General features: G+C 34.4%; 1 protein-coding gene across 7 annotated transcripts in view; it reads right to left on the bottom strand.

Moving 5' to 3' along the window:
• Positions 1-26,054, bottom strand: part of Nav3 (neuron navigator 3) — a 784,611-nt gene that overhangs the window by 89,862 nt on the left and 668,695 nt on the right. The window lies entirely within an intron of this gene.

The following is a 26,054-nucleotide window of genomic DNA, read 5'->3' as shown; positions in this document are numbered from 1 at the left end:
TAATATTCATGTGCAGGCTCACATGGACAACTTTATTTAGGCAACATGTGACATTATGTGGAAATAATGAAGGATAAACAAGCTAACCTGAAGGAAAATTGAAATTCTACTATACAAAAAGTGGGCTATAGCCTTCCCATCTACTGACTGGGCTACAGCTTCTCATCTTAAGCTATTAGGATATGTCACCACTTATTTGTGTTCTTCTAAGTAAATGTATGTAGCACTAAATATAAACAGTATGTATGGACAAAGGGAAACCTCATGCAGTGGTCATGTGGCATAAAGAACCTCTCCAAAAATCCCAGAGTGAAGAAAGTATTCATAATGACAGCATCAGCAAACCACCAAGGGAGATGAGCTGGAAGTATTTTATTGGCTACATCATGAAGTACATGGAAAATAACAAAGATATATTCTAATTACACAGAAACTAAATTAAAAATTTCTAAAATTGAATTTATAGCAATGTCATTCATTAATGTTCCTCCTTAGGTGTGTATTTTGTTGCAGATTTTACCTCCTGAGAGCACAAAATATCATAATTAACAAAGACATATATCAGAGTATTATCAATAGTTATAGTATGAATGTGAGCAAAAGAGTGCTTTACACTATAGCAAATAACTGTTACTTGCGGCTGCTTAAATCTATTGATAACCTCTCATGAATCCTTTTTGATAATTTCTCACATAATGAGCCACATGATTCCAAAGTAAAATGTAAAACAAAATTCCCATCCTACCCACACAGACAGAGAGGGCACACAACATAGAACCTATCTACCAATTATATGCACGGACTCACAGAGCAGGTAAACAATGTCTCGCAAGCAACGTGGCAGAATTGTTTCAGTTTTATCTATCAGCCAGCAGAGTCATTCAATTCTCTCCTATCAGCACTGGCAGATATCTAGTCTCCACTTCCAAGTGTCAGAGGCACACAGTAGAGGCTGCACAACCTGAGGCTATGCTTTCCTAACAGCCTGCAAAGACTTTGATTCCCCATTTATCCCGGGAATTTAAAGAGCCTTCTAACATGTTTATGTCCTAAAATACACCAAAATAGATTCTGTAGTTTACAACTCAGAATTCTAACTAATGTAGTCATTTTTAAAAACACTGTTTATTTCTTTATTATATCTTTTAGTTTTTCATAAATATTAAGTAATTCCTATAATATTTTCTCAGAAGAATATGTGCATGCAAATTATGAAAATATAAATACACACTTTGATGATTACTAGAATAATGTAAGGTTTGGGCTTCTCAAAAAGACATCTATTATGAAAATTAGAAGATAAACCAGAGACTAGAGGCAAACATTTATGAAAGATTTTATTGGATAAAAGACTATTTTCCAAAAAATAAAAGGAATCTTAAAAACTCAATAGTAAGAAAATAAACAAGTTGATTAAAATGGGACAATAACTTAATAGATATCTCACTAAAAATAGATATACAGATGGCAAATAAGCAGACGAACATCAGCGAGCACCATGTGTCATCAGGGAGTTGCAAATTAAGGCAATGCAATACCCGGTGTGCCTATTAGAACAGCCCAAACTCAAAACATTAACAGCACCATATGCTGGTAAGGATGGGAAGAAGTGTAACCTGTATTCATTACTGGGATGAATAGAAACGACAGCTCAAGGGTGGCTTCTTACAAAACTAAAAATATTCTCACCATAGGACCCAGCGACTGTATTCTGGTTTTCCAAATAGGATGAAAACACGTGTCTACACAGAAAAGTCTGAACACAGAGAGTTATAGTAGCTTCATTCATAATTCCCAGAACTTGGAAGAAACCAACATGGCACTTATTAGATAAGTGGATAATTTGTGATGTGTCCAGATGATGAAGAAGTATTCAGCATTAAAAATGAGGTATCAAGTCATGGAAGGAAGTAGGAGAAACATAAATGCATATTGCTAAATAAAGAAGCCAACCTGAAAAGGCTCCATATTGTATGATTCCACCTATATAATATTCTAGAAAACACAAAATATGGAGACACAAAAATAGTCAATGCTTGGCAGTGGTTGAGGGAGAGATGAATAAATGAAACACAGTGCATTTTTAAGCTAGTAAACTGTTCTTTATAATACTTGAATTCTGGATATATACACATACATTTTCCAGATACATGGAGTATATAACACTTATGATCTGTGTCTAGATGTCCCCCCCAAAGCTTCATGCAGTCATGGGGATGGGCTTCCAGAGTTTATCATTGACTTATGTTCCAATGCTGGGATTAAGGGTGTGAGTGCTACACCGTCCCTGGGCAGGTAGCCTACAAACAGTACAAGGGAGGGAAAGAGGCTTGTTTGCTCCTCCCTTTTGGCTTTTGCTGCTCTTGCTGTCTTCTGCCACCATGAACTGGTTGTTGCTCCTCTGCCCACCACCCTGCCTTGGAGCCCCTCAAGTATGGACTGAAATGCCCAGAAACTGTGAGCTAAATCAACCTCTCCTCCTTTAACCTTACACAAACACCAAGAGTGAACACTAATGAAAGCTATGAACTTTGAGTAATAAGGATGTGTCCGTGACAGTTTATCAATTATAATAAATGTCCCACTCTAATGGAGGATACTGTCATTGAGAAAGGCTCGGAATGTATGCGGTAAGTGGCATACAAGAAATCTCTTAATTTGTTTCTTCATTTTGCTGAGAACCCAGACATTCTCCACAAAATAAAGGCTACCAGTAAATGGTGGACTTTCCATCATGGCCCTAGCCTACTTCTCTAGCCTAAGCTCTACATGTACTTGGATTGGAACTGACTGGAACGGTGTGTATTTCCTACCACCAATACGATGTTTCCAACCTGTCTGCATTTGAGTTCTCCTCTCTGCCTATGTGGCTAAACCACACTTACTCAGTCCCAGAAGCCCACCGTGTAGAAAGATTTTTACACTCTGTTCTCCAGAGCGACTAGGTAACTTCCTCTGCACCATCATCTTGCCCCGTACATACCTCTAGGCCTGGATTTAGCATGTTGTTTTATGAATCTGTAAGGATGGGGTTAAGTAGATCATCAGAATGTGAATTTCCTGAGCTCAGAATTATTTGTTATTTTCTTTCAATCATTACTGGTCAGGAAAACATGTAACATTTAAATGTTGAATAAAACTCTCAAGTTTATTGAGATTAAGAAGAAAAGCAGTTACCAAAGTAAGATCTGATATTTACATGAGGTTTTAAGGAACATCTACCATAATATGCTGTATATTCAAAGAATGAAATAACAGAATGGTAAAAATTTTAATGAGTATTTTAAAAGTAACTGTGCTGTAAAGAAGATGTATATCAATATCTCTAAAAGTTGCTTTTCACCAATTTAAATCTTAACATTGATGAAATACAAAGTTAAGTGTAACAACTAGTACTGTAATTGTAACAATTACTAGTGCACGGTTTTAAAACAATTTAAAGTCTCAAATGAACACAATGGCTTTGTGGTTAAAACTATGATCATTGTGTACTGCAATCATGTCCTCATAAAAAATAAAAATTGGAAAAATCTATATAAGTGAAAAATACTCCAAAATAAGTCCTAAAGTCTCAAGCTCTGAAAAAGTGAAAGTGTAATTTTCTAATAAATTGCGACAAAGAACGAATTTCACATTTAGCTTTGAGGAAAAAAAGCAATGGAGTATTAGGATTAGTGTCTTAGATGTAGTTCTTTTAAGAAGGATACAGACGGTAAATATGGTTACTTAAGTGCACATTTCAGACTGCTGCCTCAGAATGTTGTGTCTTAATTCTATATTAATTAAAATGGGTGGGTTTTTTCTATTCATACTATCTTAGTTATTATATGTTTCTATAACAAAATATCAAGAGCATAACACCAGCACCCACTTGGCTCTAAGAAGGGCTTCCAGCTACATAGAAACATGGCAGGTGGCATTTGAGCAGAGTGAGTGCCATAGAAAGAGGATACATGACAAGACAGGAAGCCAAGAGAGTCAGGGGCCGGGTTTCCTCTTTGTAGTAACTTGCTATCATGGGAGCTACCTGAGATTACATGAAAACGAGAGTCTCTTCCAGGGCAGCATGTCCCAGTGACCTAGCCACTTTCAGGAGGCCCCACTTCTTCAGGGTTATAGCATCTCCACACCACTATACTGTGGACTAAGCTTCCGGTATAAAAACCCCTAGATGACACAATCAATCCATAACCAGAGCACAGCACACATTTTACAAAATGACAAGAAAGTTTAATTATAATGAGGGAATACTTATGGCTTCAAGTTATCTAACTCAGGTAATTCTTCAGGATCATTCAGAAATTCTATTTTATACAAAATAATTTTGCCCAAATTTCAAAATTATAGTTACACTTATGTTTTCTTTCTCTTATTTCTAAGATCTCGCTAATATTACAGTGAAATTGCATCCCTAAGTTGCTTACTATTTGTTCTACTCCACTAAGTTCACAAAGTACATTATCTAATACTCAAAGAACAAATCCTGTAGGACAGGTAGTATTATTATCTCCATTTTACAGCTTAGGATAAAAGGCAAGCAGATTAAATCACATTCCCAAAATCCCATGATGACAGAGTTGGAATCTGAACCCAGGAATTTCATCTTCAAAGCTGCTCTTCTCTCTGCTTTCTGCCCATTTCTTTCTTGAAATACACCAGTGACCAATATTTATAGGCTCTTTGTCAGCTTCCCAGGGTCTTTTAAATCCTTTACTTTTTTCCTCTTCTTTGGGATTTCTTTGAATTTCTCAATATGTTGTACTTAAGCTCCATAACTCACTTTTGAAATTCTTACTTGGAAACTGGCAAGCTTTCAATAACTTCAAAATCACTTTACAATTATGACACCCAAATTCACATTTTTAATCTAGAGTTCTCTCCTGACTACAAGATCAGCACTTTCTGCTTTATTTGGACAGTTTTCAAGGATGTCCTGTCAACATCTCAGACTCACTCTACTGAGTTTACATCATTTCCCTTAAAAAGTCTTTTGAAATTCTTCATGGGTTTAGCAGGTGACACAGTCGCCCTTTATTTCCACATTGTCCCTTTCCACACTTGACCCTCATTCCATAAAATGTGGATATTTATATACTCTTACTCAGTACGATGATGAAAATCTAGCTTCCTTCCTTGAGAAACTGATTGTTTATTGGGGAGGACAAAACCTCAATAAATTATTACAACATAAAATGGTGTTTTAAAAGAAGTGAGTGTTAATTTTATAGCATGTCTGAGCCAGTATTTGAAAAGTTAACAAATTTCTTCACAATAGGAACATTACAGGAGTCATTCAAAAAGTGTTGTATTAACTAGTCTCTTAGCCTTTTAACCCATTATAATTGTTCATTTTGGAGAGCTTTTATCTTATTCGTCATAATTTGAATTACTGGAAAGAAGGAACTGTGTCGTATTTACCATTGTAGCTGTAGCAAATAACAAGGTATCTGCTGTTGAATAGCTGAATAGAATGTCTTAAATAAATGAACTATTTTTCATTTTGAAAACTCTGCTTCTGTTCAGTAATTTTAAAATAGATTAATTTCAATAATAAGTACAAGTTTTGAGAAAAAATATTCAATGTATTTCATTTCTTTGCTAAGAAAACTTGAAGGAACAGTTCTGATTAATAACAGCATTATTTTTCTCAATTTAAACTTCTGTGACTTTGGCTTTCATCTTCAATTTTGTAGGCATCAGATTACCCATAACTAAGATGTAATTAATCCTATTTACCATGGAACATTTAATTGTTAAAAAAAACTTCATAGAAAATGGTTTCCTTAGTGAAACAATTATTAGCATAATTAGTTCTGAGTAGTAGGTCTCAAATCTCATAAAAGTATTTTAATCCTTTCATTTTTAATTGCATTAAGATATGGTAAGATTTTCTTGACTATTTTGTTCATAAAAGGGCAACTCTTTATCTCTGCCAAGCTGTAGATCTGTCACTGCTAAATTCTTTCTTAACAATCTAGACAACTAAATAAATTAACCATCTATGACAGCTCCATGAAGGATGTGTATCTTATCTGCACAGCTTGCATTTCCACATTGAGTTATTTCTTGTTTGAAATACAATGAATAAATCTACTAAGGATATTCGCATACAGTCTTTGCATAGACATCTTTCCTGGGTATATACCTAGAAGGGCAGTTGGTGGGTTATATGCTAGAAGAATGAAAGAATCTTCATTCTTTTCCAAAGTGGCTATGTTATTTTGCATTGTTAACACAAAAATGACAATTCTAATCACCCAGCTGCGTGTGGTCATGCATGCCTGTCATCTCAGCACTTGGAAGGCTGAGCCAAGAGGATCACCATAAGTTTGAGGCCAGGCTGGGCTAAATAGTGAGTTCAAGGCCAGCCTGACCTACAAAATGAGACCTTGTCTCAAAAAAGAAAAACCAGAAAAAAATCTCTAGTCTGTCCACAGCCCTGTCCATACTTGGTATTGTCAGTCTCTGTATATACTATTAGACAATCTATTGGTGCCCCATTAAGATGTTCACTTGTTTTTCCTGATGATTATGACACTGAACGTTGTTAGATGTGTTCATAAGTAATTTGAATATCTTTCTGGTGATGTGTACCCTCAAGTTTTTGACCATATTTTATTTGGTTGTGTCCTTATTAAGCTCCAATAGATTTTTTTTGCAAATTTTGGGTGAATAAAAGTTCTTTTCAGATATTTGCATGGCAGATATTTTCTCAGTTTGACTGTAGATTGGCTGTCATTTTTCTAATATTGTCTTCTTCCTAATGACTGAACATTATAATCTGGATGATTATAATTTGGATAAATTGAAATAATTAATTGTAAGTAACTCATGATATAATTTTTCCTAATCAGGAACAATTGTCTCATTCAAGGTCACAAAGATTTTTCTCCAGTAATTTCTCCTAGACTTTTGTATTAGCTTTAGCTTTTACATTTAGTTACATTAACATTTTCTTAGTATTTGTATAAAATGTCAGGTATAGATTTAATATATAGATGTATGTGTTATGCACCATATTTTGTTGAAGAGACTATTCTTTCCTGCATTGAATTACCTTGAAATTGATACGATCAAAAGCTAGTTGATCATTTTATGTGATTTTATGTCAAGAATGTCTATTCTATTCCATTGATCTGTAGGTGGATTTCTTTTTGTCAGTATTATCCTAACTGTGTGTTACAGTTTTTCAGTATGTCTTGAAATTGGGTAATGTAATTCCATCAGATCTGTACTTTTTTGAAAAGTTGCTTCAGCTACCATAAACCTTTACATTTCCATTAAAAATATCAGCTTTTCTACCTCTATAGAAATGTGTTGGTGTTTTGATTATATTATACTGAATCTAAGAATCATTCAGAAAATGTTGCTATCTTATTTTTAATTCTCACAATCCACAAAAAAGTATCTCTTTGTGCATTTTAGCCTTCTTTAATATCTTCCAACAGTGATTTGCAATTCTTTTAATGAGAGGCCTGATTACACAGAATAATGGGTTTTGTTTACCATCTTAGTGAAAGCTTATAACATACTTGGATTATTTTCACACCTCACTACCCCCTTTGTCTTTCTCCCTCCCTCAGTCTCTTTTCTCATCTCTCCTATTCTTCCTTCTCCTTTTGTGTCATCTCTCTCTTTCTCTCCTAGGTTCCTTACAGAAGAGAAAACATTCAGTATTTGACTTTCTGGTCTGATTTATTTCATTTAACTTGACGGTAGACATATTTTTTTAAAGTTCCTAAATATTTATTGTTTTCTGACACTGTGTAAAGGGTATATTTAAATTTCTATGCTTCAATTTATAAAATTGAATTTTAAATGTTGGTTTTGCATGACAGAATATTCCTAAATTCACTAATTAGGTCTTTTAGAATTAATTAATTCATAGGTGCTGGGAATTGAAGTCCTGATTTTTAAATTGATGCCTTTATCTTCTCTTCATGCATGTTCGCACAAGTCAGCTGTGAAGAAAGGCAGTTTTCGTTTCCCTTTCTAATCTGTGTGCCAATTCCAATACACTCAGATGTACAAATTCATCATTAAGATGAAAGCCATTTACTTTTCTTAACTTTAAAAAAGACATTTTTCTTTTGTGATAATAATATTGCCTAAAATTTAAATTCTGCAGAAAAACTCAAGAAATAGTTACAACATTATAAAGGCAACAGAAGAACAAAGGAAATAACTCAACTTCTCAATAAATGTCTTTGAGCAAATCTGTAATGTACAAAAATATAATGTTAGGATTTATATCGCATTTAAAATTAGACTCTAAATGACTTCAGAATGAAAAGAATAGAAGACCAGGAGAAATACATATTTCTGTTTTCTGGACAAGGAAGAATTTTTAAGTCATAAAGCAATGAAGAGGATCATAAAGAAACCAGTAAGATTTTAAAAGAAAAAAATCTCACATTTTTCCTATATGTTGGAAAAATTACTTGAAAGCACAAAAATAAAATGCACAAAGAATTTGCTAAAATGGAACATAAAATACTTAAATTTCTTATGGCTTGAAGGTCAAACAAACCAGGAACACCAATATTAAATGTCCATAGGAAAATGAAAAAGAATGCTAACAGAAAATGCACAAAGAAATATTTCAAACATCCCAAAAGTATATGAGGAAGTTTAATTTATTTATTAATTAAACATGCTACCTAATAAGCAGTTAATATGTACATAGTCCTTACTAGTGCCTAGTGACTGTTCTGGGCATTTTCTAGTGACTCAGTTCTTAGGGCAATCTAATAGGACTGGTATTACTTTTAGTCTCTGTCTTGGTTACTTTTCTCTCGCTGGGACAAAATACCCAACGCCCAAAATGAAGGAAGGAAAGGTTTATTTAGCTTACAGTTGGTGGAGATTTCAGTCCATACTTGGCTGGCTCCGAGGCAGAAGGTAGCAAAGCAACAAGAGCAAAGCGGGGAATGGCAGCCGAACAGCAAACAGCCAGAGCAAACCGGAGGAATGGTGGCAAGCAGCTTCTTTCCCTGCCTTACTTTGTAAACAGGCTACCCTCACCTAAGGGGCATGTAGCTCTCACATAAGCTCCATGCCCTCCTCTTCCACATGCTCAGGATGTATACAAAGTAAGTATCCTGGCTTCTTGCTGAGTCACTTACCCAAACCTCTAGACTCCTCAAGTTGACACAATGTATCAACCATAACAGTCTCACATTAAAGATAAGGAGACTGAGGTAATTAGAAGTAAAACCACTCATCTAATTTCTCACCAACAGTAAATTTTAAAGCAGATCTCCTCAAATACATAGTATAATCAGTTATCACAAAAGCAATACTAATAATGATATACTATTTTTATTTCATTAAATTAATAAAGATTATCTGAAGTATTACAGTACTATTTGGTGTTACCAAGGTAGATACGAAAAACATACACTTTTCAATACTACTAGGAATGTATATGGGTATTACATTTTGAGGTTATTCTGCAATTTACAGTCAAATGGCTTAAAAACGACTTTCATATTGACTTTGTAACTCCTATTTCTAGGAGTCTTTATTAAACAAATAGACTTTGGGACAGATTTAGTTTGAATTATATTCATCACAGTATTCTTTTTTCTCAGCAATTAAAAGGCACAAACTATTCATAGATGAAACAACATGAATAATTTTCAAATGTGTCAAGTGAATTCAACTAGATTCAAAAGGCTACTATATTGTGTGATTCTATTTGTGTTATGTTTTAGAAAAGGAAAAAACTATAGAAATGTAGGACAGACAGTGAATGTTAATAGTTAACAGCGATGATTTGTGGTGGTAGTTATGTGGTTTGATGAATTTGTCAAAACTCAGAACTGTGGAAAAATAAAATACAGATTTTATAGAATGTAGCATAAAAAAGAAGCTAACTGACCATTAGGCAAATTACTATTTGAAAATGCACTAGATCACTAACTATTCTAAGATGATGATTGCTTTGGGTTCCCTTTTAGATTGTAGATTTTTAATGTTCAATAACTCCACTAATTTCAGCTACCTAGTAACACAATTATAGCACTGAAGCCCACATTCACACTTAGATTTATTTACACTTAATGGCAAACATACTTGAAAACATAAGCATTATAGAGTCAAGTTCTTTTTCTTCTCTTTTTATGATTAGGAATTCTGAAATATTAACTAAATAAGCTGTGAAATAATTTTTTTCAGTTTAAAATTCCTCCTAGAGGAAAGTACTAGTCTAGAGAAACATATTATTGGAAGGTAAATTTTCAGTACATTCCTGGTTTTTTTGGTAAATAGTACTTAAAATGACAAGTAGTCAACCTCTGATATTTCACAATTTGGGTTAACATCCTACTTACAAATGTACAACAGAGAAATTTTGTTTCAATAAAGTACTAATTCTTGTACTTCAGGCATTTGACAGTAACTTCAATTTCAATCTGCTAGCTTATTACATTTTTCCAGTGAAATGAAGGAGTATGCTTACTAATGATCTCTCTGGCTATGCTCTGCATCAACCCTAATTTAGTCATCATCATGAGAATGCTATCTACTAAAGTGAAATTATTTCTTGTCTCTACAAAATATTCACTCACTCGTAACCTTTTATTAAAAGTTAAAATAAGAAATAGCCATGATGCCTGTTTCTGTACCTTTTTTAATGTTTTGATTATATGTCACATAGTATTTAGAACACATAACTGTGGGTAGTATAATACCTAGCAATGTCCAAGTGTTGTTAGGTAAATTCTATTGAAATAGAAATGGAATGTGAGCCTGAGGTATGAAAACAGTGTAATGCTCTCCCTCTAAACACTAGCATATATCTTTTCCTCATGGTCTGTTATGGTTTGTGCCTGGGTGTCTCCCTAAAGCCTCATTCAGTCATGGAGCAGGCTTCTAGAGTTTATGATGGATCCATGTTCCAATGCTGGGATTATGGGAGTGAGTGCTCCACCTGTCCTGGGGCAGGTAGCTTGCATACAGTATACAGGAGGGAAAGAGGCTTGCTCTCCTTGCTGCTCCTCCCCTTTGCTCTTGTTGCTTTTGCTGTTTTCCACTGCCATGAACTGTTGCCTTCTGCCATGTGCCTCTCTGCCTTGGAGCCACCCAAGTATGGACTGAAACCTCCACAAACTGTCTGCTAAATAAACTTTTCCTTTCTTAATTCTGGTGTCAGGTATTTTATCTCAGCAACAAAAGAAAAGTAACCAAGACATGGTCCTTCTTAAAATTTTGCCTTCTCAACAAGGTCTTCCTCAGATGACCTATCTAGAAACTGGGCCTTCCCTCCAACACATATTTCTTATTTTTTTGCCCTGGCATATTCTTTTAGCAATTACCATCATTCATCATATTATATATTTAATTAATTTGATGTATTTTCATAGTCAAACACTATGAAAATCCACAAGAGCCAGAAAGTTGTTTTCTTGTTTTTTTCCAGTACTGGGAATCGAACTCATGACTTTGAAGCCAGAAATTTTTTAAAAATTTTTTGTTCACTGGTGTATTTCCACCTTCCATAACAAACCCTTGAATACAATAGTCACTAAATCAACACTAGTTTAATAAATCAATTGGTAATGGCCACTTGCCCACTTGATTCTCCAGCCTGACAGTAATCACCTAAGTGGACCTTAAAACACCAAGCACAAATAGAGTATTATATGCTGTAGTAGATTCCTGAATGCCACTTGTACTTGTACTCAGTTCTCTAGACAACACTTTGAGTTACTGAACATGTTTTGTACCAGGTTCTTATTTTCCCTTCTCCATTCCCACTCTGAGTTGATGGAATCAAGTAAGTATTAGTAAACAAGTGAGGTAATATAATTAAGGTGTCTGTTTCAGTGATTGAGGCTTGTGGATATTCACAAAATTATAAAAAAGTAATGAGATTTATTTAGAAAGATGCATTTGGATGAGAGTAGAGATCTGCATTTATTCTACAATCATCTATTACAAAATGGAAATATTTCAGGGACAAGTAAGTGAACAGTTAAAAAAATCGAAAAGCTGGAAGGCACAAACTATGCTTAAAAGTCCAAAGCCAAGATTCTCATGAGAATAATATTGTCTCTTCCAAGTTAAAAGGTGGCAAATGGCATATTAATACATAATATAGGAAGAAGTCCATAGATTTTACTTAGTAATTCTTAGTAAAATTAATGAACTTATTTAGTAAATAAAAATAATTGCTTCAAAAATGGAAACATCTGCACAACAGAAATGAAAGTTTAAAAAAACAAAGACCTATCACATTGCAGGATAGGTTTTCTCCCACTGTTGTAAGTATGAAATAATTCCCATATCAAGATACATTTCTCTGTCAAAATATTCTTTGGACACAATGACCTTTATAATAATGAAAAAAATTCTGAGAATTGTCTAGGGTTTGAGTTTCATTATCAAGGCATTAATTTTCCCTTCAAAACAAAATAAGCACAAAATCACTTAGTCTTACAGTGTACTTTTCTATCAGTAAATACAACAAACTACCTGCCAAGTTTAAGTATTATAACAATTAAAATGTAACTTCTGTGGTATTTCAGGTTCACGGATAGAAAACAATATAGTATTATTTCAAGAGAGGTTAATTTATCATTTCTTGAAAAATATTTTATTACCATGGAGAAAAGAACATGTCATCAGGAAAGATATTTTCTTTAAAGAGTAGGAAGAATTTATTGAAAGAAAAGCTCAGAAAGTGGGACACCCCAGGAAAGATTTTTGAATTGGAAAAAACTAAGTAAATAATTCTACCCATATTCAAAAATGGTCAAGTGGTAAATCAATATTTCATATTTATAAAATATATATGATTTTTGCTACAGTTCAAGTTTCTTACAGTTTTTAAGGTATTTCATTGTGCGATGCTCATTATCTGTCCAATCTGGTGGAGGTGAAATACCTGGTTTAGCATCCACTTGGAACATTATCTCCATGAATCCTTCCATGGTATCCAAGAAAATTTTAATTCATCCACATCTGTGTTTACTACTAATGTATTTCCAACTGTAATTTATGTGCTTATAGAGCTGTACCATTCATGGGATTGTGGTTGAGGGCAAGAACAGTGGCTTCTCTCTCATAGTCTCAGTGCTCACCTTGACTTTGGTCCAGCATGATGTTGGTCTTTAATGCTTGTAGAATCAGTGAATGATGAAGTTTTACATAATTACAAGCCACAGTTTGCATCTGTGATGCGTTTTCTAGTTATAGTACTCAAGCAGGGAAGCACAGTAATTACGCATGTGGTAAAAACAAAAGAAGGGATGAATTGAGACAAAAGCCAAGGTTTCAGTGAGGGAAGAATTGCTTTTTTTGAGTGATACATTTAAATAGCATTAACAAGACAAGGGCAGGATAAGGATAAACTATCAGTGAAAGGAACAGAGGGAAAAGAAACGATTTTATTTTCAGTTTTTTTTTTTTTTTTCCGGTACCAGCAATCAAACTCATGACCTCCCGCTTGCCAGGCAGGTCCTGAGCCGCTGAGCTAAATCCCCAGCCCCGGAAAAAGAAACAATAAAGGAAGAGAAAACAGTAAATATAAATCCTGGAAGTGAGAAAAACCTAGAGAGAGATGGAACTACTACAAGAGGTAAAGAGAAAAGTGTGTATTTTCCTACTGAGAGGGTAAATAGGGCCATCCCTTGGAGGATGTCTTAGTTAATTTTCTCTCAATGCTGAGACAAAATATGCAACTCCCAAAGTTAAAGGGAGTAAGGTCTCTTTAGCTCACAGTTTTTATAGGTTTCAGTCTATAATTTGCTGGCTCCATGGCAGGTTGTCACAGGGAAGTGGGGCAACTGTTTATGATGGCAGAAAACAGCAAAAGCAACAAGGGAGGGAGAGACAAGTTTTCTTCTGTCCCTTATATTGTGTGCAGGTTACCTACACTAGGGTGGGTGTAGCATTCATAACCATACTCCTAGCTAGAACAATGGCCAACTAATCAGTGGGCTGATTTTCTAATTTCACCCATTGATCCTGGTACCACATATTCTAGATACAGCCATCTCTAAAAAGCCCACCCACTGTGACTATATGAGGTTTGGGGGGAACATCTCTACCCAAACCATGACATTTTGCCCATGGCCATTCAAAGACTCATGTACATTCTTTTCTGTAAAAGGTATTTAGTCCATCTCTAAAAGTTGCAGAGTCCTAACAGTTTCAGCATTGCTGAAAAGTTCAAGTCCAAAATCTCCTCTGAAATTTAAGGCAAACTCTTACCTGCAAGTTCCAGTACAAACAAAAAGAAAGTTAAACATTTCCAACAAACAACTGCACAAGATGGATACTTTCATTCCAAAAGTTGCAAACAAAGGGATAGCAAGGAATGGGAACAACTTCAAAGGGCTTGAGGTGCTCTGCACCTATAGCACTTCCAATAATTTTAGTTCTCATGGCTTGTCTCTTGGGCGGACTCTGCTCCCTCCTTGCAGTTGTCCTCAGGAGATCCACATTCTTGGCATCTCCAAAACTCTGTGTCTCCACCTCACCTTTGGCTTCACATTCAAAGCTTCACACACTGCTCTTAGGGGCACACTGCCTGGTCTCACAGGCCTTCTTTGCAAATTTGCATGGAAGCCTTCTTGACCTCATAACTCCTCCATTCTGCATGCACCTAAAATCAGTACAGTGTAGAGAATGCCAAGGTCTGCTGCCAGCTGGAGCAGTACCCAGATTTCCTTTTCTCTTGGCTGTAGGGGTCCAGTGGATACAAACCAAATCCCAAAGATCAACTTCCCTAGGCCACCACCATTCTGGAACATGGTGCTCTGGGGCTCTCTTCTCAAAATACAGTCCTTTATTTTTCAATGCTGAGGCTGCAAAAGATGGAGTCCTTTTTCTGCTGATTCTTTTGGTGCACTCAGGCCATCCTTCCTATTCTGCTGTTCCTTCTCAGCAATCAAGATCTTTCTAACTCTATATTTGCAGTCTACAATTTTACTGGAGTTTCCTTTTGGCCAAACTCAAAATGTTCTAAATTTTTCTGCTAGGTTGTTTTCTTTTGATTCTCAACATAAATCTCACTAAAAATCCCCAACAGCACCCATGCCAAAGTCTCAACATTGGGACTGCCTTGAAATTTCTTCTGCCAGACTAATTAGTCCATCACATTTAATGTTGGTCTCAGGCAAAGTCTCTTGACATGAACAAAATGCAGACAAACTTTCTGGCAGGGTATAACATTCATTGTCTGGGCTCCAATAGACAGTGCTGTGTTTCTTCGCAGCAGAAACCTCCAGAGCCTGCTCTTTACCAAAAGTATTTCTATCAGACTTCTGGTCCTCTGAGCTCTGACCTGAATGTCCCATTCAGTACAGTCTAAGGTGCTCCAGCTCTGATTTTACAGCCAGCATCTCCAAACCTTTCCAAAATCTTCCTACAAGCCATTCCCAAAGGCTCCTGAAGCACATGGTCAGCTATAATCACAGCAACAAACCCACTTTTCTGGTATTGAATTCTCTCACTGAGACAAAACATTCAACACCCAAAGTTAAAGAGGGAAAGGTTTATTTAGCTCACAGTTTGTAGAGGTTTCAGTTTATAATCTGCTGGTTCCAAGGCAAAGTGGCACATGGCACAGGTGCAACTGTTCATGGCAACAGAAGACAGCAAAAGCAACAAAGGAGGAAGACAAGACTTTCTGTCCCTTACATTGTATGCAGGCTACCTGCTCTGTGATGCGTGTAGCACTCACACCCTTACTCTTAGCCAGACCTATGGCAAACCTATCAGTGGACTAATTTACTAATCCCATACCTTTGAATACAGCCACCTCTTAAAAGCCCAACCCCTGTGACCACATGAAGTTTTAGGAGGACATCTAAACACAAACCACAACAGAAGATTTTATGGATACAAGTACAAAATCAGAGTTTTTTCCAAGTACAATAGAATTCAAATAGTTTTAAGCAATAAAACAAAATGAGCATGCATGTTTCAGTATTATGAAAATATCAAAGATAAGGAAGAATGCAAGCAGGGTTCTTAAGGAAGAAGATGGTGTTTCATTTTTGATGAAGAAGTATAAGTCACTTTTTAAAGGAGCATCAAGAAACATTCTGAGGTAAATATAATAAGGTTTGCTGTTCATTGGAATGTGGACCAAAAAAAAAAGACCAGACTGCATCCTTTCCACTGGCAACAGACCACAGAGGATTTTTGGAAAAGTAAGAAAAGTATATAAAGAGAACTCAAAACATATTTGTAATCTCATTTGACCTTGGCACCATTACTGTAGCTTATTACATTGTAGTTTAAGAGTGTAACACTTGAACTAAGAGTTCACATAAATGTAAGGCTAAAGTCTTCCCATTTTTATTATTTTTAATTCATATGTAATGTTCTAAATTTATCCAAGCAATATTAGTAGAGACTAACAATATGATGGGGGTTATACTTAACGATAGCAATCAAACTACGTACTGAACTTTTCATTTCCTTTTATTTCTCTAGGAGACAAATGATAAAGATTTGTAATTCTTCTATTGTGCTATCAGATAGGGATAGACAAACAACTAAATGAAAATCTCTTGGTCTTTATAAAAGAAAGCTCTAGGTAGACTTTGTTGTATGTACTAAATGATGTTAGTTTAAAGTAAATTTATGCAGGTAGGCCAACTTTCATATTTTAATGGCATCTGAAGCAGAGACAAACAATCCCTTTTTATTATATGAACTGAAAACACAGTGATAAAATAATGGTACTATAATTTATTTAAACACATTACTAGAACAATGCTCATATTAGTATTGCTAGTTTTTTTCAATTCTCATTTTTATGATGCTATTATATGGTCGACATATGCACAAGCTTATCTAAAATTCTAATTGTGATAAACTGGGAATATGACATATGCTACATGGAAAAGCTATTCAAGGATTCATAAATACCATTTGGTGATGTCTTTTTATATCTTATATAGATTTAAAAGCCAGTGTATGCCAATTTTTGAAAGCTGGGAAGTCTGGAAATATATAAAGGAAACAATGTAAATTATCTGTAGTCTTATACAGAAGTGACCACCATTAATAATTTAATGAATTTGACAAGTCTTTTTATGGATGACACATATATCATCCATGTATCCCTCAATCGCTATATTGTCTATATCTATATGTTTATATATATTTTATCTCATGGAGATCTTGATTATACTACTATTATATGGAACATATACTTGGTTTATGTTATGAAATGTGATATTTTAGCTTTTCCCAAGTCATTATTTCTCATTTCTATATAATCATACAATCTGTACTTTTGTATATTTAATCATTTGTAATTTACAATGCATAAAATACTTTATAGTTCTCTAACTATTATATATATTAGCAAGATGAATACCTTTGTATATTAAGATTATATTATTACAATTTTATTAGGGTAAATTCCAAGAGAATTACTGATTCCCAGGATATAAACATTTGACACAGAGCAGATGCAGCTTAAGAGCTGGAGAACACCTTGTCTTATATTGCTGCCAGCAAGACAGGAGTGGCAAGCTCACAAAACCCAGGCAATTTCAGGTAGTTTGGTTTCCTTGAGTAATTCCAAAATTTTGATATGATAAAATAGTTTTTAATTGTAGCTTGAAGTTACATTTATCAAATTACAAGTAAAAATGAGTGGTTTTTTTTTCTAGTTTTCATTCCACAAATTATATACATCCTATATTTTTGGAATGTAGTTTAAATAACTCATTTGCATTATATTTTATAGCTTAAGTAATGCTGCAATTATCTTCCCATTCCACTTAGTTTCTACTTTCATTAATGATATTTTAACAAGCTTAGTCATGTGTTCCTCAAAAGGAACAATTTTTGAAGATATAAAAAGACATACTATTTCTCAAAGGGAATTTTGCACATAGAATTTAATTTGTATTTTTTCTCCTTTTATACTCCCTTTTCATGATATAATGAAAAATGTTTTTGTAACAGCTAGAGAACTTGTTGGAGACCATTTATTAATAATCATTTCATTCCTATATATTATTATGCTGTACTTATACAGGCTTAATATATGATATATGGGCATTTTTATTATCAAAAACATTTCATTGATATGTGTTAAATTTTATAGTAATATTATCATATTTTTATTATACCTATCATAATGAGATGATGTTTTTCAAAAAGACAGACTACAACTTTCAAATATATATGTACTTGTGTGTATATATATATGAATTCAAGCCTAAAACCCCCCAGAATTATAAAAATTATTCAATATTCTAAAAAATGATTGTGTATAATTTTACTCATTTATCAATGAATCACTTATCAAACACTTATCAAACACTTATCAAATGTCATCATATGGCAAGCACTGAAAATAGAGAAATCACTAATATATAGAGAAAAAAATCCTGCCCTGAATATAGAAAATATATTACTTTTGTGAATTTATAAACTATTTCTTTGGCTATCTGAACATTTAGTTATAGTCATTTTCCTTAATAGCAAACATGGCTATTAAGCCTTGGCTAAATTGTCCCGCCTCTCAAAACCCCTGTTTTTCACTTGAAAGATTTTTGGCATCAGCTATCTGTTTTAGAAGAATAGAAATCCTCAAATTGCTATAATTGTAAGGTTGAATGAGAAGGAAACATTGTACAGAAATAAAAGAGCTTAGATAAAGCTCACCAACTCAGCCACAGAGCTAACAGTAGAGGCTTGAAAATAAATCTGTTTTGTTTTATCTTGCCTGAAACAGCATGCAGTCAATGATTGCAATAAAATATTTTTATTTTTAAGAGAGAAATATCACTAACAATAAGGAAATGTTTTGGCTTCACTATGTATAAAATACGGTATAAAAATAACATTTAAGATTCTTCCATTTCAAAACATTCAAAACAGCGCCTTGGTAAAGACTATTCCTCTACAAAGCCAGGGTGCTAAGTGAGTATCTCGAGGAAGAGGTGAGAGATGGTTCAGAATCAGAGATGCTTGCCAAAGCAATCACGCCCCTCTTCCAAAGAACAACAGATGGCAGCAGTAACAATGCAAACTTGCTTCAGATCCTGTCTGGCACACTTTCAACGTGGCCATTTATATTTTCTAGCACAAACAGCCAACTGCTGTCCCCATATATTATATGCATGGGTATAGGGGAAAAAAAGGAAGAAAGAAAATGCAAGAGTGATGTTTACATCATCTTGACAGAGGAAAAGTCCTGAGAAGTGGTTTGAGCTAATGACAGGACAACCTGGGCAGGCATCTTAGTTTCCTGACACTTCACAGATAGCCTCCTTGTGGTTAATGCCTTCTGCGCCTAATCCATCTCTAGGTCTAACACACTTAACACTGCAGGACACTGCCTGATTCTCAACACACTGATCTGTTTCTGAGCCCCATGTAGGAGTTTGCACTTAATTTGTGCTTTCTTCCAGAGCAGGAATCAGTCTATAGACTGTAGTGGCTAACAAGGACTATCTCTCACCTCAGGCAGGCAAATCCAAGCCAGAGCACACACTCATCGAAAGGGTCAGGAGGAAACAAAAGCAAGAGAGAGGCCAGTGAGTTCTGGTATGGGCAGGAAGTAGGGCATCTAAGGAGCTAAAAAGTCTCACAGTTTACACAGAAGAGATGTGATACCCAGTAGCAAAAAGTGGACTTTGACAAATGGGGCAGCCCTTCCCAAAGAAAGAGCTTTTATATCACTAGAGCAGAAATTAATTTCCTAGGTTTTGGTGAGGGCAAACAGAGAAGCCTGCCAGAAAAAGAGATGTAGAGACTTGAAGAAAAGCAGCTCACTTTGGGTAGTATGTGACATAAATTATGATGTTACTTCCCACTTTCTCTAAAGATAAAAATGAGGTTTTATTTTAGAAGCAGAGGGTAAGTCAGGTAACTGCATGGAACATCTTCAATGGGGTGATGACTCATGTGGTCTTGAAGATTGAGCCTTTCTCTCTTGGATCTAATCCCACCCTGTCTTTGCTTCTGCCATATGAGATGCTGAGTACTTCTCAAGCGCGTATGAGTCAAAATGTTCAATCAGAAAATGAATTTCATCAATAGCGTTTATACAAAACCCATGCTGTCTCTTATATTCCTATTTCCCAGGTTATTTCTAGGGCTACTGTTAAGATGAATAGAAACTACCCTTGTGGGGGCTGGGGATTTAGCTCAGCGGCAAAAGCGCCTGCCTGGCAAGCGCAAGGTCGTGAGTTCGGTTCCCGGTACCGGAGAAAAACAAACAAAAAAAAGAAACTACCCTTGTGTACAGTTGGCTCCCCATGTCAGTGCTATGTCTCTGAATTCAACCAAGCGTAGACTGAAAATATTGGGGAAAAAATTTCATCTGTGAATGTAGTTTTGCTTGTTATTGGCTAAATAATACAGTGCAGCATCTATTTATATTGTAGTTGGTGTTATAAATAATCAAAAGGTGATATGAAGTATACAGGGGGATAATCGTAGGCTATATGTAAATATTATGTCATTTTATATAAGGTACTTGAGCATCTTCAGGCTGTGGTATTCAGGGGTGAAAGGCCTGAAGCCAACGCCCCACAGGTACGGAGGGATAACCGTGATTGCATTCAGTACAGCTTTTCAAAAAGTGCCATGTGGATTTAAGTCACACAGCCTTTCAGTTATACAAGCACCTGACCCAGACAAAAATTTATATTTTCCACCATATATAGCCTGATGAATATATACTAGCTCTCTATTATCTATCTATCTATCTATCTATCTATCTATCTATCTATCTATCTATGTATCCACACAGTCCCCAAGCTCTTATGCATCTCAGCTAAATCACCTCTTCAGGAAAAATCCTTCAAACATCCAAGTCTCTTAAATGACATTATTCCATATTCTGTGTCTCATTCAAAGAGCTATAATCCTCACTATACTACTTTCATCACCAATTTGAGTTTACTTATTCTACTTTTCATTAGGATATGACCCACTTGCAAGTAATTATGGAATGATTTTTGATTGTATCTGTAATAATTTCAAATATGTTTAAATATACGTCAACTAACAAATGGATTTATAAGATTGAAAATTTTCATTCTTGGAGAGCTAAACAATTCTAATCCTCCTAATCACTTCATACCTTTCTCAAAATATTTTTTTAAAAAGCTGGAGCAATTTAGTAGCTGTTCCCATTTCATAGGAACATACAAAAGAATGGTTAGATTTCAGAGAAAATTTAAATAATGCAGAAGATGAACACGCATTTGTAAATCAAAGGCTTTCTACTGATCTTCCTTTATACTACTTCCACCCCAGCTGGTTGCATTAAGTCTCATTAACACAATCTCTGATGTTTTAAAGTAGATATCTGATGCTGACAAGCCAAGGTCTGAAACTGTAGCGTCATTGGTCAGCTCACTGTTTAAAAAGAAAGTGAAAATTAAGGCTAAAACAACTCCACAAATATAACCCTTTCATGTGAACTTACCTTGGGACATGGCTCTGAGTAGAGTGGAATCAAAGAGCAGAACTACTTCAACTCTATTTATGTTCATATGTGTTGATTCCCTTTCTCCCTCTCTATTGCTCCCACTCTTTCTTCAAGAGTTGACTTTGAATTGATTTAAAAAATTTATTGAAATCATTCCCAGCAATTATTGTCTTGCAGGACTTAGAATATTTTCATATACACCTATATAATATGCAAGTCACTCTGTTACAAAGCTTTCAGATATTGTGCAATTGTAGTATGCTTACAAAGTATAATATTGCATGACACATCAATTATGCCACCAAAATAACATATTATTAAATATCTTTAGCCAGGTGTGGTGGTTCACGCCTATAATCCCAGCACTCAGGAGACTGAGGCAGGAGGATCATTGTGAGTTCAAGACCAGCCTGAGCTACAAAGTGAGCTCAAGGCCAGCTTGAACTGCATAGCAAGACCCTGTCTCAAAAAGACCTAAATAAATAAATAAGTAAATAAATAAATAAATATCTTTGATGAAAAGAGCATTATAGTAAATGCACTTGTTTCAGAACCTGGTAATTTAAATTGTCTTTCCTCTATCTTTAGTGTTTGTCATATTCTTTAGAATTTATTTTTAGAATAATTATGACAGTGCACATCTCTACATAGACATAAAATATTGTAATTACGACCTCAAGAGGTTAAATGCTTTAGTACATTCATGATGATAAACCAGCGTTATTATCAGTGTTAATATCCTCCATGTTTAAATTCACCATCATCTCCATAATTGCTTATAATTTACAAACTGTTTTTTAGGTTTGGTTAATAATTTTCTTCTCATTAAAATGTATCATTAATGTATATAGCATGTATTATTTCAATTAAAAATAATCCTATTTTAATTATTTTTGTCTCTTTAAAATCAAAGAGAAATAATCCACTAATTAACAACTTGCATGTGATGGTAAACCTCAAGCATTTGAGATATTTCCTATGTTGCTTTTAGTATAAAAAGCAAGGAGACTTTATAGCTTTCTATGAAGGAAATTTTCACCTGCCTCAATAATTTTTTCTTCAGTGATTTTGTATAAACTCCTAAAACAAGATACACATGAAATGAATGTGTAGAACTCCAATTATTTTCAAAGGTGATAATTTAGAAATTATCCAAAACAAAGAAATGTGGAGTAAAAATAGTCATTATTTAAAAAATTTGTCTCTCAATAGCCTTTTGGAATCAACATATCTCTTAAATGTAAAATTGAACATGACTGGAGAAGAAACAAACTTCACTAGCAGAAGGGAGTATGTACATTTAATTTCTACCTTTCTAAGGTTTTGACTTTCTGCTTAATTTGTAGCAGGGTTTTATTTTGTTTTAACCCCTAGGCTTCTTTTGTTTGCTCAAATGAGGCAGAAACCTTATGATCTCTAGTCATTCCCACCTTTCCACTGGATAAGCAAATCATATACACGTGTTTCATTTGCAAAAATTATGCCCGGGATTGCTGCATTATTTTGATTACAACCTCGTATCTCACAAGATTTCAGAGCACTTTTGATTTTCTAACCAAAATTTAACATGGTTCCTCTGTTCTTTTACTCCATAATTTCCTGAGGATTCACTGAGGAACTTCTATATTTCAGGCTCTGTACTAACTTGGTATTATTATAGAATAAGATGGTTAAATAACTATAATCAAGACCCTTAATTTTAATCCATTTTTAATCAAATCAGAAAAAATAAACATGTATACAAGCTATATTTGAATTTGCTTGTTTCTATAAAAAGCAGTCACAAATTAATCCATAAAAATTTGAAAATGTTATCTGGTGACTTGTATCCACCACAATTAAGGCATCCCCTTTCATTTATTTATTCACATGCCAAGGATTTGCTAGGTGTTGACTGGGCCTATGAAGACCAACAGAGCAAAGTCTGGTCATTCAGGATTTCCTCAAATGAAAATTGCTGCAAAAAATAGATATGATTTGGCCAATTTCTCCATGGAATTTAGCTAAGAGTTCGGCTAACACTTAATATAAAGAAGCCTGGTAAATACTTTGCTCTGTGCTTTGTAATAGGAAGAAACAAAATGTCTACGTCTCCTGATGTGAGGGACCTTAAACCTTGGCTTATGGGTCAACTGAACACGAAGTAGACAGTTTGGAAAATAATGAATACTTTCAAAGAGTAAAATGACCTTTTATCTGGTGTTAGAAATGACCCTAAAGAGAGAGACCACTTATTTAAAGATCTATTATTTTAATAAACAAAGAGCAAAAGGCAGATAATAGGATATAAGGAGGCAGGTCTTTTTCTAAAAAGAGAAAGGGAGCCAAGAGATGGAAGGAGGGGGAATAAAGAAGAAGGAGTGGAGATTAAAAAATAATCAAGATGTGTTATGTACACACACTACCTCCCCATGATGAATGCGATCATTATGTACTACACCTATGTATTAATATAAGTAGAAATTGGTAAAACGAAACAAAAAAAAAATCTGTTCTTTTATATACTGAGGCCCTCCACGGATATTAATTGACAATTTCAAGTGAGGAGAGCTTCCCCAGGCCTCTCCAGCTTTCTTCTAGCACTCTGCACAGGCATCTATCTACTTGCTGTGCCACTTAAAATAGCCCTTAACTGAAACATAACTTTTCCAATTACTCAAGAAATTCTGCAAGAATCTAGGTCATAGGACATCTGTGTCTTAGTTCGTCTTGTGCATTACTGAATCCTTAGTGGTGTCTATAAGAGATGTAGAATTTTGCTTAATGAATAATGAATGAACTGCATAGGCTAAAAATATTAAGCAAATTAAATTATCATTTTTCTCTCTTTCTACTACCACAACTGTAATTTGCAATAACTGCTAATTAAAGGATAAATGGAATATGATAATTATTCTACATATTCCTTGTAGGTTTTAGTATGGAAATGAAAAGGAAAAAACAAAGAAATGACACAAGAAATATAACCATTTATAGATAAGTTATATCCTAGATCCTTATTAGTTTTATATTATTTTTAGTGAACATTTATTTTAAATTAAGATTCTTATCATGTGAGCTTACTAATAGGGAATTATTGTTGAATCAGTTTTTGAACTTCTAACTTTCTAAAACTTAAAATTTTCAATATTAGTCAGAATTATGTATTTTTCAAGATAGGGACAACAATTCATGTTCAGAGAATCCATTATAATCTTATTCTAAAGCCAAATTTAAGTTGATAAAATCTTAGTGCTTAAAAAGTTTTAAATGTTATTATTACTATATTCAATTAAGTTTTAATCTCAGAAAACCAATAAAAATCATGTGATGTTCTTATGTTTTTGACCACTTCATATGCCTATTTTATTTTCACTATTTATCCATATTAATAATCTGTTGTACTTCAAAACAGCATTTTGAAATACAAACTACACACTTTACAGTTACATCATTATCTAATATATTAGCTGAGTAAAAGGTTAAAGTTTGTATCCAGTTAGATATATTCACACACAGCACAGAAATAGTTCTGACACTTTGTAAAATGTCATCCATCTTTTACTTTATTGTTAGAGCTTGGAAGTGAAAGGAAAAATCCCTTAAAAAGACTGTTATGGAATTTTCACATCTTTCTGACTTTTGTCTGTGTAGTCAGTGAATTTTAGAAATATGAAAGCAACTACAACAGTAGCTTTTTTAAAAAAAACTTTAAAGGTAGGTCATAAAGACAGTTATGTGTCAACCACAGCAATTTTTGTTCTATAAAAACTTTAAAAATATATATGTTGGCAATTTTAAGCACAACCTGCAAAAGAAGTGTCCAGGGTTACACTGCAATAGAGTTCATAGTATTAACAATATATCTTTGTTTAATGTCAGCTGTACTATTATTAGAAGATATGTGCAAAAGCCAAGTAGGTTATTATTAATCTAACAACCTGGAATCATTTAAGGTGAAATTTGTAAAATGCATCTTCAGCCAATACAGTTAATAGTAATAACAGACACTTTAAATTCAAACAGCCTCATATTAGAATCTTAGTACAGTCTCTAACAATTTTGAATTTTCCACTGCTTAGCACTATACTATGCACATTAATTTGTTATAAGACTGGAATCAAAGAGTATGTATATAAATTCATTTATATATATATATATATATATATATATATATACAGACTGCAACAGCGCTCAGTGGATAAGATACAGTGAAGACACAGGAAAATGGAGATATGAAGCCTATGTTTATACTTTTGTAAAATGATGAGAGAGGCAAATTGAAAAAATAAGTGAACAAGATTATACAAGTTAGACAGTGCAGAGCAGAAGAGAAAGAGATCAAACTCAAGTTTAAGTGGTAGGAAACACTGAATCCATAGAGAAAGGAGAAAAGCCACACAGGGTTTGAAGATACCAGCCAACCTGCAAATTCAGGCATAGACTGAAGAGTGGAAGATGTCCCTGAGATGTCAGATGACTCTTTGTCAGTGCGTTAGAAACAGCACCTAAGGAAGTACTGTCAGTTGGGATAGAGGTATGCTGGCCGTCACAAGTACCAGCACAGACACGGTGAGGCAGGGGAAGGGAACCAACCACCCATAAAACACTTTGTAGCTCAGTATAACTGTAATCCTAATTACGTTTCCGGTTC

This window comes from Chinchilla lanigera, unplaced genomic scaffold (assembly GCF_000276665.1).
Source record: "Chinchilla lanigera isolate Chin_1 unplaced genomic scaffold, ChiLan1.0 scaffold00004, whole genome shotgun sequence".
NCBI classification, from domain to species: Eukaryota; Metazoa; Chordata; class Mammalia; order Rodentia; family Chinchillidae; genus Chinchilla; species Chinchilla lanigera.
This window is presented reverse-complemented; position numbering and strand designations above follow the sequence as displayed.